Genomic DNA, 17714 nt, shown 5'->3' with positions numbered 1-17714 from the left:
AGTGTTATTTAAAAGGCACTTTGCAAAACAGATTTTATTAATTTTACATAGCTATGCAAAATTAATTCATACAAGAATAACTAGGCCAGGTCGGATGGGGCTTTGGCCAGCCTGATCTAGTGGGACGTGTCCCTGCCCATGGCAGGGGGGTGGGAACTGGATGATCTTTAAGATCCCTTCCAATCCAAACTATACTATGATTCTATAGTTAGAATGTTTCTGAAATGACAGAAATGAACATACTTTGGTGGATTGTTCATGTGATCACACATGTCTAAAGCTCTTTTTTTCTGTTACTACATTCTTATCTCCATGTAATTATTTTTAAACTTTTGGCTACCAAAATTGTTTGTCCTTTAACGGACTATAGCATTCACTTTTCTCTTTCTTTTTGCAGTGCTTGCACTTAGGGAAAGAACATAGAACTTGTAAAATTTCTTCTTGACCAGAACGTTGTAAGCATTAATCACCAGGGAAGAGATGGACATACAGGTAACATTGTCATCCTTATCAGCACCAAAATATTTCGAAGCCATATACACTATCAGGATTTCCAGGGTACTTCCCATGACAATTAGATGTTTAGCATCCAATTGCTTTTTGCACAACTCTTAACTTTTTTGATATAGATTTGGAGGCAGGCATAGAAGTGACAAGAGTTTAATGAGGATGTGTCAGGGACCTTAGCTTGTGTATGAGTAAGCAAACCTCATGTAAACTGATCATCCCATAGTTAGGTTTCTAAGCAATTTTGAGAACTGGGCCCAAGTATTACTCTTCTAGAGACTGGGCGTATGGGATACAGTGTCTGAAGGGCTGCACACCTCGATGTCTCTACTACAGACAATGAAAAAGAGTCTTCTTTGTTTCTACTTGCTTTTCCTTGTGTACGAAGTTGTTAAATATGATTTGCAGGTGGTACAGTAAATTCTGACATGTGTAGCAGGCGGTAGATTGATTCTTGCAACCTTAATATTTTATTTTCACCCATTGCCTCAGGTATTTTTTTCAATAATATATTCTTTTATTGAGGAAATCAATTTGTGGTTTATAGTTGTTGCTGCAAGTCCAATTACAATGTTCTGAGCGTTCTGCTTACAATGCTTTCCTGATGTTCTAGGATTGCACTGTGCTTGCTACCATGGTCATATTCGACTTGTACAGTTTTTACTGGATAATGGAGCTGATATGAATCTCGTAGCTTGTGATCCCAGCAGGTCCAGTGGCGAAAAGGATGAGCAGACCTGTTTGATGTGGGCTTATGAGAAAGGTATTTCAATATTGTAATTTCCATTACCAAATCCATAATAACAGTACTGGAAGGAGAGAACAGTACAAAAAAACCCTCAGTCCCTCTACACTGGAGCTCTCACCATCTGCTTTCCATTTCATGGCGCACAGGGTTATAGAGGACAGCCTTTCCATTTATCTTCTCGATACTCTGTTAAACATCAGTTTAATTTGACACAAACTCAAGGACAGGAGTATTTATGTGCTGCTAAAATAGAAAACATACAGCCTGTCCAGAGAACTCTCTGCCTTTCTCCGGTAGCATTATGAGGAGCAATGAATCAGAGTTAGTAATCTTAAATTCTTGCAAATATGCATCAAAGCAAGGCATTTGTCCTGGTTCCTATGATACTGTCCTACATGTACAGCAATGCGTCTATTTTCTGTCCTATTTTGACTCCATGACTTCTAGGACACTCTTGCCTCTTCCAGAGGCATTAAAGTACCAATTATTATGAGAGTGACTGAAATGGAGTAAAAGTATCAATTTCAAAGGCCTTTCAAAGACCTGATATTTTCAAAACACTTTTTGAAATTACTGAGTGAAAACACATCTTTGAAAGGTTTAGAAAAGAGCTTTGAATGTTGCCAAGCAGAACCTCGTGCATCAAACATCTGAGCGTGTGAGCATGTTGTGCATATGCCTCTCTTTTCTGCTTCCTTGCAAAGGAGCACAAAGAGTGTAGCGACTCTCTGCATTAGGATAGTGTACAGATTTTGTTCAGTTTAGGACACCAGAACTGAAATACTTCAGTTCCTCGTTAGGCCTATTGAAGACTATAGTCAAATTCAGCTTCAGGAGTTCTGTAGCAGGGTTTTTTTCTGTTGCCATATGTCACACTTTAGTATTAGGTGGGCTTGTGAAAATAACATGCTTGATTTTATTAACAGGTATTGCCCTATATTTCTGTAGGTAAGAATCCAAGTATGTTTCAGATTAGCACAGCTATATCTTTGTTTACACGTTTTATAGGCAGATTGCACATTTTTTAAAAATACACTTATTTTGTATAAATCAATTTAAAATAAAAAAGGCTATTGTGTTTACCTGAAATCCTTTTATTTCCCCTTTCTTTTTTAGGTCATGATGCCATTGTTACCCTTCTGAAGCATTATAAGAGACCTCAAGATGAATCACCCTGTAATGAATACTCACAGCCTGGAGGAGGTATGGTCTGAGAAATCACTTTATTCTCTAACTCAAGGGTCTGACCCAAAGATGGCTGAAGTCTCTGGGAATGTTCCATGGATGTCAGGGAGCTTTGGATCAATTCTGCCTGGCAGAAAGAAAATTAGTGTCATGAGAATCTTCATGTTCCAGGTACACTCTATTTATGTCAAAAGTCTTCCTTGATCTTAAAATAGGGTTTTCACTTTGTATTACTCACTAGAAATAAAAGCTAAAAGCTCTGAGATGGAGATCAATCCTTGGTAATCATTACGGATACCTTTTTATATCGTTAACACCTTGTTTAGTCATTCTCTTTGTGTTATGCAGCTCTGATGTTTCTTTGATTGCTGACATTCAGTGTATTTCTATACTCACTCCCTTCCCTAATTTTTGATATCTTCAGATATCTAATTCCCCCTTGGGAAGAATTAATTACCCTTTTTGCTACAAAAAATACTCTTTTGTATTCTCTGATTGTTAAAAGAACTCAGCTCCCACTTAAGCAGAGAAACGAGAGATGAAATTTTGTCATGCGGAGAAAGCTGAAGTCTTTTGAAAAATCTAGCCAGTAAATGAAACTGTGTGATGTGCTTGCAGCTCACCTGCCAGAATATGTGGCTCTGACCTGAGTTCCTTTGCAGGGTCCAGCTGATGTAAAATTCTGCATTGGCTGCCTTTAATGCCAGAGAAACCCAGTGTCCTTCCACAGAGTTTTGTGGGAATACACATAACACCCACCACTACCAAGAACACAGCAATGTAACATCACGATCATAGTGTTTGTGTGCTTATGTACATTTTTCAACCCTTTATTTTTCATTCTTTAAGCAGTCTTTGCCTCATTAATTTGTTAGTACAGATGCTTATACTGTCTTTGAATTCCATAAGATTAATTTTGTTCTTTTATTTCAGATGGTTCCTATGTGTCAGTTCCATCCCCTCTAGGAAAGATTAAAAGCATGACTAAAGGTATTCTCAATGGCAAGGGAAAACTTGAACTTTCATACTTCTTTTATGTGTTTGCCAGACTCAATATACCGCACAAGATTCTTTATTCCTGGAATTTTCATTGTGCAGGAATTTAATGATGTGCAGAAGCAGCAGCTATACTTCCCTAGGATAATTTTAGGATACCAGCTGTGTTGTTCAGCATCATAATAGGTCCTGTATTTTTCTGATTTACATTTCTTTTAAAAATATATTTACTTTAATTTCCTAGAGAAAAGGATATGATTGTGAATTAGTACTAACGGAATACACACATATCCATGAATGCAAACACATATTGTATTGAAATCCACTGTAAAATGTCTGGATTATCTTTACAAGAAAAATCCTGTCTGAAAATAATTTATGTTAAACGGAAACACATATAGATAAAACATTCAGATGAGTATTTGTACTTCAAAATACTTCAATTTTTGACGTGCTTTCAATTTGCCCCTTCAAATATATCGTCTGGATATAATCAAAACCTTACATCCTTTATAGAAAGACACTGAAATATTCTATTCTATATTTTGAAATATTCTAAAGATCAACAAGGTAGAGAAGTTTGCCAACTAAATTAAGTTGCAAATTTTAGATTCCACCTGTCACTAAAGAGTCAGTCAGATCTGTAACAACATCCTCAGCATCAGCAGTGAGCACTGGCTATACAGAAAAAAGGAACTAATTCTCCATATAAAGAGTTTTATGCAACCATGACATGATACAGGCAGGGTATGATTATGGGACAGTGCTCATCATTGATAAGATTTTAAAGCCAAGAAAGCCCGAGGCAACAGTGTCGTTTCAAGTATTTTTCTTTCACTGGGGTTTACTGCTGTTACTGAAAGGAGAGGGGATAGGATTATCAGTCAACCAATTTACAGAGGAAAATCAGCTTTTATTGTGCAACAATTTTGTGAAGTTAAATGCTTTATCCTGTCCTTCCCCATGGCCCTGCATTTTACAAATAGACTAGGTGTTTTCTTTTGCAGAAAAGGCAGATGTTCTCCTCCTCCGCGCTGGTTTGCCATCACATTTTCATCTTCAGTTCTCTGAAATAGAGTTCCATGAGAGTATTGGCTCAGGTACCAGAAATAAGAATGCGTCCATTTAAAATATCTGATGTTCATGATAAATATCTTTGTCCTTATTTATTTTAAACCATTTTAGGGTCTTTTGGAAAAGTATATAAGGGACGATGCAGAAATAAAATTGTCGCAATCAAACGGTAAGTTTATCAGACTTTTCTTTGGTTAACAACCTAGTTTGAAGAATTAAAAAAAACTTGTATTTTATTCTATTTTTTACCTTATTTTTTTCTTTCACATAAATTCTAAGCTATCGAGCCAATACCTACTGCTCCAAATCTGATGTGGACATGTTCTGCCGTGAAGTTTCCATTCTCTGCCGACTGAATCATCCCTGTGTCATCCGGTTTGTGGGAGCTTGCTTAGATGACCCAAGTCAGTTTGCTATTGTCACTCAGTATATTTCTGGAGGATCGCTCTTCTCACTGCTTCATGAACAGAAGAGGTAGTCCACTCATTCTGCGCTTGGGATTGTGGTACAGAATTCAGAAGATCAGTAAACTTATGCTGGTAGATATGTTATTCATTTCAGTATAAAACAGCAGAAAAAGTAACACACTAGAAAATGTTAGCTTTGATTCAAATTGTTTGGTGTATAAGGGCAATTAATAAGTAATCACAAAATTGTTATTTAGTCATTATTTTACATTATATACATTTACATTACATAGATTACATAACATTATTTTGTACTTAAAACTATTTCAAAGGTTCTGTGTTTTACAGATAAAAATAATGTACAGATCATTCTTGTCTGTTTATCAACACTGAGTAATACTATATTTTTTTCAAAATATAGAAATCTTGATCTGCAGTCTAAGTTAATCATTGCTGTAGATGTTGCCAAAGGCATGGAATACCTCCACAATCTCACACAACCAATCATATATCGTGATTTGAACAGGTAAGTTCCTTCCTCTACCCTAAAAATTCAGGGAATATTAACCCTCAAATCAACAGCCATGGTCTCCAGTTTCGTCTGTGTTTGCAGACCCTTGTAACTGCTGGGATCTCATTAACACTGGTGAAGCTTGGAGGAAGATCTACTTGCATTAGTTGGACTGGGGAACTGGGACACTATGCTTTCACATTCATTGGAGCCTTTAATCCATTTTAGTTGAATAACTTGACAGATGGTAGTCAGCTTCATGCTTATGATGATTTCATTGACAGACATCGAAAATATACAAAATATTTCTACCCTATTTGCGTATATTATTCCTGTCTGCTAGCCTTTTTACAACTGATGTGATGCAGTATATTTCCCCAGTATATTTTTTTAATCCAAAACATTGATTAATACATTTCACCTACTTTTACTACTCTAAGAATTAAGCGCTTGATTTAAACTAGTCCTTAGCCCCCGTAAGTCTGATGTGCAAAAGACTTCCAGACAGCAATCCCTCCTGTTCATTCTAGGTTCTTGTCTTGAAAAGGGAGGAACCTTGGCTGAGCTTGTCCTTGTTGCAGGCAGGGGAGCAGCCATCTAGTTTAGACTAAGTGCCTAATGTTGACAGCCAGTGAGGTACAGGACATAAATCCCAGCTCAGGTTTCAACTGTAAATGCCACAGGCAAAGAAGTAGGAAAAAGTCTACGTGAGCTGGTGATCCAGACTTCCCTCAGGAAATGAAACAGGATTGAAAAAAACCTCGGTTTTTATACAAACCGCTATGAGTCACATGCACTGAACTGCACTTGTCTAAAGACATTTCATTTTGTTTATATCTCAAGTGACCAGACGTATAGAGTTGTGGTGATAAAATAAATAACATTTTCCTGAGTCTTGCTGTAAGTTTTCATTTCCTAGTGACACTGATAACTGCAATGAAAGATTCCTTGTGAAAGATACTCATTCATTTGGGAAAAGGAGCTGGGTTTTTCCCTTTGCTAGGCAAAGAAGTAAACTGCTTGTGAGACTATGTCTCAAATTCGCTCTCAGTACCCAAGAATTTAGGGTTCAAAAGGGTACTTTCAAAAATGAGTACCTGCTCTTAAAGTTGTTTTTAAGGGAACTAATAACTCTACTGGTGGTTACAGAGGAAAAAATATCCTTTCAAATAAAGAAGAAATTCCAATCACTAGTGCAAAAGAAGCTGTATATTTCTTCATTTTAGTCTGAAAGATGCAGTCTACAAACCATATCACTTCAAACCAGTCTTCTCGTATTTAAGTACCCTGGGTTAGCAATATTGGCACAAATATTGCTTTATACTCAGACTGCCAGTTTCAGATCACTTTGCTTTATTCATCTACTCCAAAGTACAAGTGCATCCACCTGCTCGTATTAAAACTACTACAAACACATAAAAATGACTGCTAACTGCTGCCAATTACTCATCCAATTACTTCATTTCAATGTGCAAATATGGTAATTCTGGATAGATGTGATAAATGTATGATGTTTAGCAGAATATTGCTGACATGACATATGCATCCATGTATATTGACTATATGGAGGGTTAATCTAAGTATATTAAGATAAGCCACATTCTGCAATTTTACTGTAGCAGAGCTACCTAAAATACATTGCGTCAAAGAGTATTTTAAATGCACTTTGGATTGGCTAAATACTTTCAAGAAGTACATCACTTTTCAAAATTCTTTTAGCCTAAAAAAGGCTGAAGCCACATTTCAGAGACTATTGAAATGCTTCATTTGGACATTTTAAATTATGTTGAAATGCTTCATTTTGACATTTTAAATTATGTTTTCTGTTCTTCCTAGTTTTTTTTTGTTTTAATTCTAATTCAGATTCCAAGGTTTTAAAACATAATGCTACTTACCAAATAAATCTCAAAATAAAAGAAAAATTGAATGTTTTGTCTTCATATGAGCAAATAAGATTTTATTGACAAGAAATGATGTTGCCCACTTTTAATTCAATAATGTTAAGCTCTATAAAATAGTCAGACTCGATGCAAAATTATACAGTCCATTAAAACCACTTACTCAGACAGTTCCACTAAGTAGCAGGAGACATTAGGACAGTCAAACTCTTAAGTGCAGTTCAACTCTCTCTTGATACATTCCAAACTAATTACAATTCATTATCAAGCAATTTGACTGCAAAGCTCTGCAGTAACCAGTTCTAAGAAATTTGAGAAGAATTTGAGGTTCAGGGCAATCTTGGCAGGGAAAACACAAGGTGTGTATTCCTGACTGCATTTGTGGGGGATACCTGCTGCAGCACAAGCTGCCAGCTCAACACCGGTCGTGTGGGAATCCTCCCCTGGAGCAGCAGTAGAGCTCTCTGCAGCAAGGTCAAGCAGATGAGGATGGCTCAGCTCTAGCTTGGGCCTGCAGAGCCATGGCAGGCAGCCAGCACTCCAGAAACTCCCTACTCTCCACTCTGCTGCACCTCCCAGCCCTGCAGCAGCAGCCACTGGGATCCCCAGAGATCAGTGTGTGGGCACATCACCGTTCCCGAGCAGGTGGTGCTTTGCTACGCAGATGTGGCACCTTTTTATCCCCTTACGAGCTCCAAGCGCTCTTTCCACGGTGTCTGGTCTCAAATTCCCTGGTGTGTGACTTGCACCTTACGCTGTTGTTTTATAGTTTTTAGGGATACGTTGGGAATTAAGTCAGCTTTTGACAAGGTCAGCCAAGGCCTCTCCAGGTTCTGTCTCCCTCAGTGCAGAGCATGCTAAGTCCTGACATCTTGTCATGAAGACTCTAATTTTTCTATAACTGAAATTATGAAATGCTGAACACTTAATTCATTGGTTTCTGTCCTTGCTGACTGGATTTCCCACACAGTGGAATACTTTCTTCTACTGTTCTGGAAGGATGGATACAAATACTTGTTTAACCGTTTTAGGTTTTTTTAATTTTCCATTTGAGAATTCTCGGTTTATTTTCAGCACAGTGCTGTGCTTTCAGATGACACCTTTTTTTAGCTCTCATGACTTATTTTCCTTTTATTTGTTTGGTTTATCTTTTTTAGATTAAATATTCCCCATAACCAGTTTCTTGGTTTGTTTGGCCCATTTGTTTCCAGTAAAAGCATTTCTGATTTAGGCTGAACATTAGGAAAAAAATTTTCATGGAAAGGGTCATTGGTCACTGGAACAGGCTGCCCAGGGAGGTGGTTGAGTCACCTTCCCTGGAGGTGTTTAAGGGACGGGTGGATGAGGCGCTGAGGGGCATGGTTTAGTGGTTGATAGGAAAGGTTGGACTTGATGATCCAGTGGGTCTTTTCCAAACTGGTGATTCTATGATTCTATGATTCTATGATTGGATCGCCTCTAAGAGCTAAAATCTAGTGCAGGGCAGTGCAGTCATTGGGTTTGTTTGATGATACTTGAGGGGAAGTGCTGAGTCCTCAGTGTATGCAGAGGAAATCTGTTCTTGCTTTTCTAGGTGTGAAAATAGTCTCGGGGTGTGCATATTACAGTACTGAAATACCTCACTGTATGGGATTGTGAGATTTGAGATGAAAATTCCTCCTTTGGCTAGAGACAAAAGATGGTTCTTGGTTCTGTCAACTCTTCAAAGCAGAAGGTGCACTATTCAGACTGTGGATAGTTGACTCTCCTCTTACACAGCAGAGCTGTGCGCTGCTTTGGACAGGCCACTTTCTGCCTTTGACTGTCATCTCTTCTCTTCTACATGGCTTCCCTTGTAAGTGCTGAGCACTGACATGGATGCAGTTCTGCAGTTTTGGCCCAGATCAGGACTGCTAACAATTTCTATAGAGATGCTTTTACTCTTTTGGCAAAGGGATCTTAGCCCATCTTGTATGACAAAGTCTGGATTAAAAATAAATAGAAACTCACGATATTACAAAGTTTCAGTAGATTAAATTGTTTGGAACTAGGCAGAGCTGTTTTATATTAACCTTTCTTTCTCAAAAAAAATAAAATAAAAAAAGCTATTGGTAACAGTGATATGGCTCCACCAGTCCTGGAGTCTTTAATAAATGTTACAGGAAAAAAAAAAGGTGGTTTAGGCCAGACCTTATTAGTGAGTGTCGAGTTTTTTAAGATTTATTCACTACGATTAGCTGTGCATAAAGCAACATGGATCTCTATCTACACTAACGACAATCTGGAAGAATGTCTTCTTACTACCTTTTTTTTTCATGACTGTACTTGACTCTTTTCTCCATTGCATGTCCATGTCCATCACCTTTTCTCCTCCTTACAGTTAGGGTTCCCTTCTCCTCAGTCTACTGGCTCTGACTTTACATGTCCTCCACTTTCTCGCTGAGTCTCCTTCATATACCTGCATCCTTTCACAGGTTCCTTTCAGGTCACCAAACTGTGGAGCTCAGAGGAAGATGCTTTCTGTTAAGGCTGTAGTTCTTGCCTCAGTCATGACTCAAGCCAAAAATCCCATGTCTGAATGCTGCAGTGTGTAACTGTTTTAAGACAAGATCCAGACCTTTAGGTTCAGCTTTGTGCCTTTTCACCACCAACTGTTAAAAAATATCTAGTTCTGCACTGAAGGATTTAAATAATGTTTTCCACAAAAGAAAAGCCAAAATAGTATCTTAGTACCTCACTACAGAGCCAAAAAGCATATCATTGCTTCACACAGCTTTTACAGGATCGTATTTGTGAGGGTCAAAAGATAATTTACTGTAAGACATCAGTGTCGTTGATGTGCAGTGCTGAAAGCAGCTTAACTTCTGAGAATTTTTAGTGAAAGCAGGAGCTGTGTTTTCAGCATGAATACCAGTCAGCCCACTGGCACAATTACTGGATTAAAATCTTTACAGCAGCTGAAGAGGAAGAGCAAGAGTGAAAGTCTGACCCTCTGGTGTTAAATTTTGCCAGTGGCTTCACAGGAGCCTTAAATTTTTTACCTTAAATTTTCACATAGCTTGTAACCCTCTTTGTGATTTCTGAAATCTATTGCAATGCACAAAATGCATTAAATAAATCTGCAATATGAATTGACAGAACAGAGAAGAAAATTAATCTTTCGTGTCTCTACCGTGGAAAAGGGGTTATCCTTCCATTTTGAGGATAATTGGGAGTTTTATTTTGCTTTCCAGTTCTGGAAAATGAAGTTCTAACAGCTATTAGCCATGGTGACATGTATCAGCTTATTACTACTTATACCATGGTGAGGGATTGTAGCCACAATGATTATAGCACTTTAATAAAAATGAGACCATTTTAGTATCAATTTAATTTAAGCCATAACAGCTGAACATGGCTGGAATGAGCCTTTGAGTGGCTAACCTTCATTTGATCGCTCTAAATATCTGTAAAAGTTTCTGAGAGGTGGCTTAGTGAGGAAGATGAAAGGCAGGATGGAAGCCTGGTGGTAACGGGGATGGTGTCTGCAACTTCTCTTTGTTATAAAGTCCCTTATGAAATTTTAAAATAGCAGTCGCCTTTCATTAGAGCCACAGCATGTTAAAGGTAGAGGGAGCTTTTCATGACCCTATTCTCTGGGTAAGGGACATTCACTGAATGTGCTTTGCCTGTCTCCTGCCCTGAGCAGGAGAAGCCCTTGCAACTGGCAGGCCTGCAGAACTCCTTGCCTTTGTAAAAGCCAGGATGATTACACACTTCTGATTCTTTTCTCTTTTTTTTCATTCCATGGTATCTTGAAGAGAATGATGCTTGGTCTCACAATTTCAAACTGTGTGGGGCCTTATAGAAGATAATTAATTTCTGATTCTGCTGAACTCATTATTAACCTTCTGTCAGTTCAGCTCGGATCAGATTTATCTTGCTGTATTTCTCCAAACAGAGGCTTAAGAGTTCCTTTCTCATCTGTAGTTTTCAAATTTCAAAGTGCCATTGAGGCAGTAATAGCATTTTTGAGTCATACCTTCCAAGCTTTATTTCTGAGGGTTGTATTTTTCAGTTTAGAAAAGAAAAATCATTAACTGTAGTGTTCACTGATGGTACCAGATTGACAATACCCTTCCGGAGACTTTCTCCTGCTTTCGGATATATCCATGAACTCAGCACCAAGATGGGCATTTTGGCACTGTTTTGTCAGAAATATTTAGGCATCCCATGCCAAGAAAGGGTCTGGTTATTGATTTTTTCAGCTTCTCCATAAAAACTCTTAACCCAGGGCTTGGCTATGTGTATCATCAAGTTGGGTTTATTTAACTTCTATACAATCCTTAAGTAGATTGAAGTTGAAGCTAGGGGTCACTACATTTTATTCACATTAAGAAATGGTGACAATTTGAAAGGGTCAAATTTGAATCAAGACCACAGAAATGTCTGCAGGTATTTATGATTCACGTGTCTATATTCAACCCAGGATACAGCCTTCAAGAATCCCTCTAGTTTATCTTTCCATTTGATTTAAATTTTCATTTGACATCTGGTGGTGGTCTCAGAACAATATTGTATTCAAATCACTTAAATAGTTGAATGAAAAGTATATACAAGCGCTAAAATTATATCAAATATAAACTAATAGTATATACAAGAGCTAAAATTATATCAAATATAAACTAATAGTCTCATGGCTCTTTTAGTTTAGAATCATACATTGTATAAACCCTCTGCACCCTTATGATGAAATTTATCATCCCAAGGTTTGGGTTCAGGTGAAGGTAGAAATCTTTAAGACAGTGATTTGTAGGAGTCCTGATTCTAAGAGCTTAATTTTTTTCTGTCCTAAAAACTGGTCTCTGGTGAAATTTGTGTTCCTCACTTGATGGTTCTTCCTCATATCTACAGCTCTAATACAGGCAAGTAATGCTTTTTTGTTGAGACCATTAGCATTACATCCATTTTTTGCTTCCTCAAAAGCCATTGCCAGCTTTTTTATATACTTTTTTATATACTCTTCACTGTCCTGAATTTACCTGGATAAGCCAGCACTTTGATAAACAGCATGTAAGCATTATTGTGTCCACATTCATACACTTTCATGCTGTAATTTACTCAGCCCTTCAAAAGCCGAGTGCCATGACGGCATAGGGACTGCTGTTTGTAAACTTTGATCTTCAGAGTTACTGAAAGCTTTTGACCTAGCTAAAGCATTTTGTGGCTCTTTCCCCACATGCCCAGCTTGTTTGAAAATCTGTGTTTGTGATGCAAATTTCGAAAAGCCTTGCTCTTTATTTGTTCTATGCAACTGGTATTTTTCTGCTTCCTCTGGTGTGTCCTTTTCTGAAAAATAAATCAATTGCAATAGCTTCTTTAAATCAGTAAATCAATTTTCAATAGATTATATAGACAGTTTTCCTGCTAAATAACATTTCACCTACATAGTCATCATCTATATTCTGGTACTGCATCTTGGATATAGTACGTCTTCCACTAGCAAACATTTAAATAGGAAGTATTTTGTCTTTGTCCCTAAGCTTGGTTCTTTCCAAATTTTCTAAAGCTATAAAAGATTGTAAATGTGGCAGTAGCTCACTTTTCCAGTTATTTTTAAAGGTTTCCTCACTCATCAAGTTTCTGTACCAGGTACAGAACCTCCTCTTTTCTCTAGCAAGTATGACAGTAATTGAACAGTATCTTGCTGTTTCAGACAGATATCCAGCTAGACCTAGTTAAGTGCAGAAGTGAGGAGATGTTATTGACGCTCTTTTCAGCTTTTCTGGTTGCTAGCATCTATCGTAGATGTCTTGTGCCTGCAGCAATATGTATTTGCATTCTATGATAGTATCAGAGTGGCTTGAAAAATAATGAATTTATGTGTAAAAACACAGCCTTTTCTTTTTCTCCTAGAAAAAGTTATCCTTTCCACACTTCAGCCTATTTCTGAGCTGCCCAGAAAAGTATGGCTGATTCCTAATTTGTGGATCTGTTAGGATAAACACCTACTGCAGCTGCAGTATGCAGGATATGAGGGATCGCATCCTTGTGCAGAGCTGATCCTGCTCAGGGCAGCCTGTGCACTAAAATGTGCTAATGGATGGCTCTCACTGTCCTAACCCCCTCAGATTTAAAGATGTTCTGTTTTAACTCCTCTTAGGCATGCAGATCCTTCCCTGCTGATTAGTGTCACAGATGATACCTTCTAAATAATCCTAATTTGTGCTGCATCACTACCTCTGTATTACTGACTTCACAAAATCTTGACATACTTGAGTTGATCTTTCCAAATTGGGTTAAATGTAATGTTTTGTTTAGAACACAGACACTGAGTTCCTTTTTCACTTGGCTGCTGGCTGTGCTTCATCTTGATCAAATGTAGAAACAAGCAAAGAAAAACAATCAAAGCTTCAGTTTTGTTAATTCCTTGTATCTGCTCTTCACAAGTTTGCCTTCCATTTTCTATTTTATGTACTTACTACAAAGTCTCACCCAGGAAACTGTGATCCATAAAGCTTTTCTCAAAGCCTGAAAGAAAAGCTTACATCTTCAGACACCCCTCTAGCATAATAATGAATTTTGATCCATTGTTACAGTTCTGTCACAATCAATGGATTTTACTGAGCCCTTTTAGAGTACCCAGAAATAAATATTAACTCTGCAATACAGCCTGAACTGTAACCACGCTCCTTTCTTCCTTTCTTCCCTGCCTTGTGTTGCATTGAGATTAGAGAGTGCACCCCAGCTTCAGGATGTCTTGGCTGGGGTGTCTTTCATATTAGGAAGTTAAATAAAACCAAACACCAAAAAACCCAGCCATGAAGTACTCACATCTTCATGACAGCTGCAGGCACCTCTTCCCTTTGCTGTGTCTCCTTACAAAGATAAGGGGTATATAACCACCCATTGAAATGCTGCCTTCCAGATTTGATCACAGCCACATGTCCATCTGGAATAAAAATTAGTGAAGGAGTCAAAAAGGCAGAAGGGTATAAAGAGGAGCAATTCCATTCCCTACAGATGCATGAAAGAGAAGCAGCCTCTGTGTTTCTGGCTAGCGCAGGTTCTCCAGGTCAAACAGGAGAGCAGGCAGCAGGAAAAGAGGGAGGGTCAAGAGACAGGAGGAAAATATGACCCTGTTGTGGAAGGCAGGAAAATGAAGAGCCGCTTTGGAAACATGTCAGACATGTCTCCCTGTAGGTGTAGATAGGCATGACTTCGTCTCTGTGTTGCAGCTGCTGGAAATGAATAATGCCTGTGGTGCTGTTTGAGCTAAGTGGTTTACTGACAGGGCAGAACATGCTGAACACAGCATTGTACTGACATACACATGGCCCAGCACTGGCCCATCTCCACATGGAAAATAACTCCATCTGCCCGGAGAGGTGCTGCTCTGGAGCAGACTGACAGAGGCACTTGCCAAGGGCTCCCCTCTGTGGGCCCTCTGAGCCACTCTGCCAGGGCATCCCTAATTGAGGCACATCCTTAGCCTCAAGTCCTGAATGCACCTGAGGAATCACCACTCATCTCAGGCCTTATCTCAGCATTTTGAGAAATTACATTTACACTTACAGTGCATCAGTCTTCTGGGGTTTACATTTACATAACCAGAAGAGAGAGCAGGGAATCATGCCAAGGGTTTTAGGCCAGGATATGTTGTGTTAAACCATTAAATTTGAGTTTCTGCACCTGAGCAACACCACAGTTAGGGGAGGTGTCGAAAACCTCAGTTTGTAGGGAGCTCGTTGTCACTCCTGTGCATGAGTCAAAGGACAGGTACTGGCTTGTGATTTACTCAGCCTGCTTTCTCTGCTGCATACGGTCCGGTAACATGGTTCAGAAATGCAGCTCAGGGTTTGGAAGGGCAGCATGGAAAAGTTTTTAACTGTTTTGCAAGCCAGACTCTACTGCAAAGACTGTTCTGCTCACATGCATATGCTTTTGCAGAAAAAAGGTCAATATTACAGGAAAAGTAATTTGGACACTGATGAAATCAATAAATCTTCTGGCTCATGTCAGAAGTCTGTATAGAGGAATATCCCCCTGGGATCAACGGCTGTTGCAGGATACAACCATTAATAATTTCACGCTGATACTGCAATGATCCACTGCAAGGTTAAGAATAAAGGACCTCAGAAGCTGTAAATAGAGTGAAGTGAATCAGATCACCTTTTAGTCTAACTAGTAGCTATCCTTACTTGAAAACTATTACCCTTATTTTTTGCAATTTACTGAGCTCAAACTATGGTTTCCCAACCCCTCATATCTTACAGTTCAATTTCTTTTCTACAAAACCTTCAATTGAGAGTGTCATGTTGAACAAGACACAAACCTGAACTAATTCTAAAGACTGGAAAACAAACTTAGATTCAAAATATTCTGTTCCCACACAGACAGGAGTTAAAGCACAGCATTTTTCTCACACGGGGGATTATTTTTCCACCATCATGCTTAGTATCTTGTTCATTCTAGTCTGCAGATAATAAAACAAAGAAACATTTTAGTCACCATTCAGCTTAGGACTGAGACCTTACATGAGTCTACAAACACAGTCCTCTGCTGTTAGAACCAACCAGTTCAGAGTCTGCCATGTATAACATGGGCTATTACTTTGGCACTAGCACATAGATTGCAGTTGAAACACCCCTATATATTAATGACTTTAAGGAACAGGTAATCTTTCCATCTTTTCATAGCTTACCTTCACTTTAAATGCTGCAACTGATACCAATATCTACCAACATCTACCATCTTCACTCTTCACCTTCTCTCTTGGATTATCATAGGACTTTTATTCTCTCTTAATATGAAGTAGGTGCCTTCCAAAACAGCTATGTTCTCTCTCTTTAGACAAGCCTTGCATTTTTTCACCTCATGACCACAGTGTAGATGCTCACCTTAGTTTTTAGCCACTGTAAACCCTAATTCCAATTTGAAGTCAAACAGTGTATGGATTATGTTCCTAACTGCTTAGTGATCCCTTTTTTTTTCTTATATTAAGTGTTAGGTGGTTGTGTTCAGCTTTCCATGTTATAAACAACTCCATCAAACCTTGTGAGCATGAGTCACTTCAGTTTTCCCACGTGAAAGTCCTATAGTTCACATGGAAGGCAGTGTGAAAATTGCACAATCCTAAGAATGCAACTGTCTCTCTTTACGGTGTGCAAGAAAACTACAGTTATGGAACATCTTAAGCAGTAGTGCAGAGACTGCACCAAGATTATTACACTGAATGCATCCTCTCGGTTCTGAGAAAGACCTCCAAAATCACTGGCCTGGCCTTTCCAGCCTGCAGAACCAAGACAGAGATGCTGCTTCATTGTTGTCCATTAGCTGTCATCTGCAAAAAGCGCTCATATTTACTGTATAAGAAAAGACAAGTCTTTCTATAGCTAGTTCTGGGAGTGAGTAGCTAGAATTTATTTGTATATGGGGAGGCAGCTCTCAGTTCTGATAACTATATGCTGTCAAATGTGTCAGCATTATGATAAAACGACACATCATTTTGTATACTCGGTTATATGAAGAAGAGGAACAGGAAGTAAGTGCATTTGAAAGGCATTTATGGATCCATAGAATAGCAAAAGCCCATATGTGTATAAATATGCATATAGGTATTTACTCAATATTCAGGGAAGTAACGAATTCCCTTAGCAGATCTCTATGCAGTTTGTTGCATGAAAGGCTGCTTGCATGCTAAGATATTAAAGGGAGATCCCTAGAAAGCTACAGTTAATGAAAAGATAAAACAGTTAAGCTGGGAGGGAACTCGAGTATTCTCTAATCCAAAACCTTCCTCCAAGCTGGACTGTCTTCAAAATTAAATGCCTGTATGAAATCAAGTAACAGTATACAAAGCTAGCTTCAAACCTTATCTCTGGCAGAATATTTCAATTTGCATGGCAAAACCTACCAGTCGATTAGACTAAGCCCCTTACAAAATACAGAAGAGAAGGCATTTTGGACTACATTCAATTTTGGTCATTTTGATGGACAGCGCTTCAATCTTTTACTTCCCTAACCCTCAGAAAGGAAGCATCGCGGAAACGGAAGGACTGCTGCCAATAGCTTTAATTTCAAGTTCCACAGCCCAGTGAAAGGCCATGAAATGGGGACTGGTATTAGGAGGAAGATGTATTTTCAAGATTAAGGGTTTGAAGATTCACTAAGTGCATTCACAGTGTCACAGTGCTCATCAAATCAGTAGTGTCTTCCTAATGCCCAGGGAATGTGTCTATCTTTGACAGATGTAACCAAGAATGTCAAAGAGACCAATTTGATTTAACGCTTACTGCCATTCACTGGGGATAAAAAGACAAAACCAATCTTTTCTTTTTCGTGTTCCCTTTTTTGGTACATTAAGGATTGAGCACATAAAAAATAAAATAAGATTTTTTTTTTTTAAAAAGCCTGTATACCTGATAAAG

At 38.4% G+C, this 17714-nt stretch overlaps 1 pseudogene; it reads left to right on the top strand.

The window, feature by feature from the left end:
- The window catches only part of LOC138723114 (serine/threonine-protein kinase TNNI3K-like), a 76910-nt pseudogene that overhangs the window by 26490 nt on the left and 32706 nt on the right, over window positions 1-17714 (top strand).

Source organism: Phaenicophaeus curvirostris, chromosome 8 (assembly GCF_032191515.1).
Source record: "Phaenicophaeus curvirostris isolate KB17595 chromosome 8, BPBGC_Pcur_1.0, whole genome shotgun sequence".
Lineage (NCBI taxonomy): Eukaryota > Metazoa > Chordata > Aves > Cuculiformes > Cuculidae > Phaenicophaeus > Phaenicophaeus curvirostris.
Note: the sequence above shows the minus strand (reverse complement) of the source record. Positions and strands in the feature narration are given on the sequence as shown.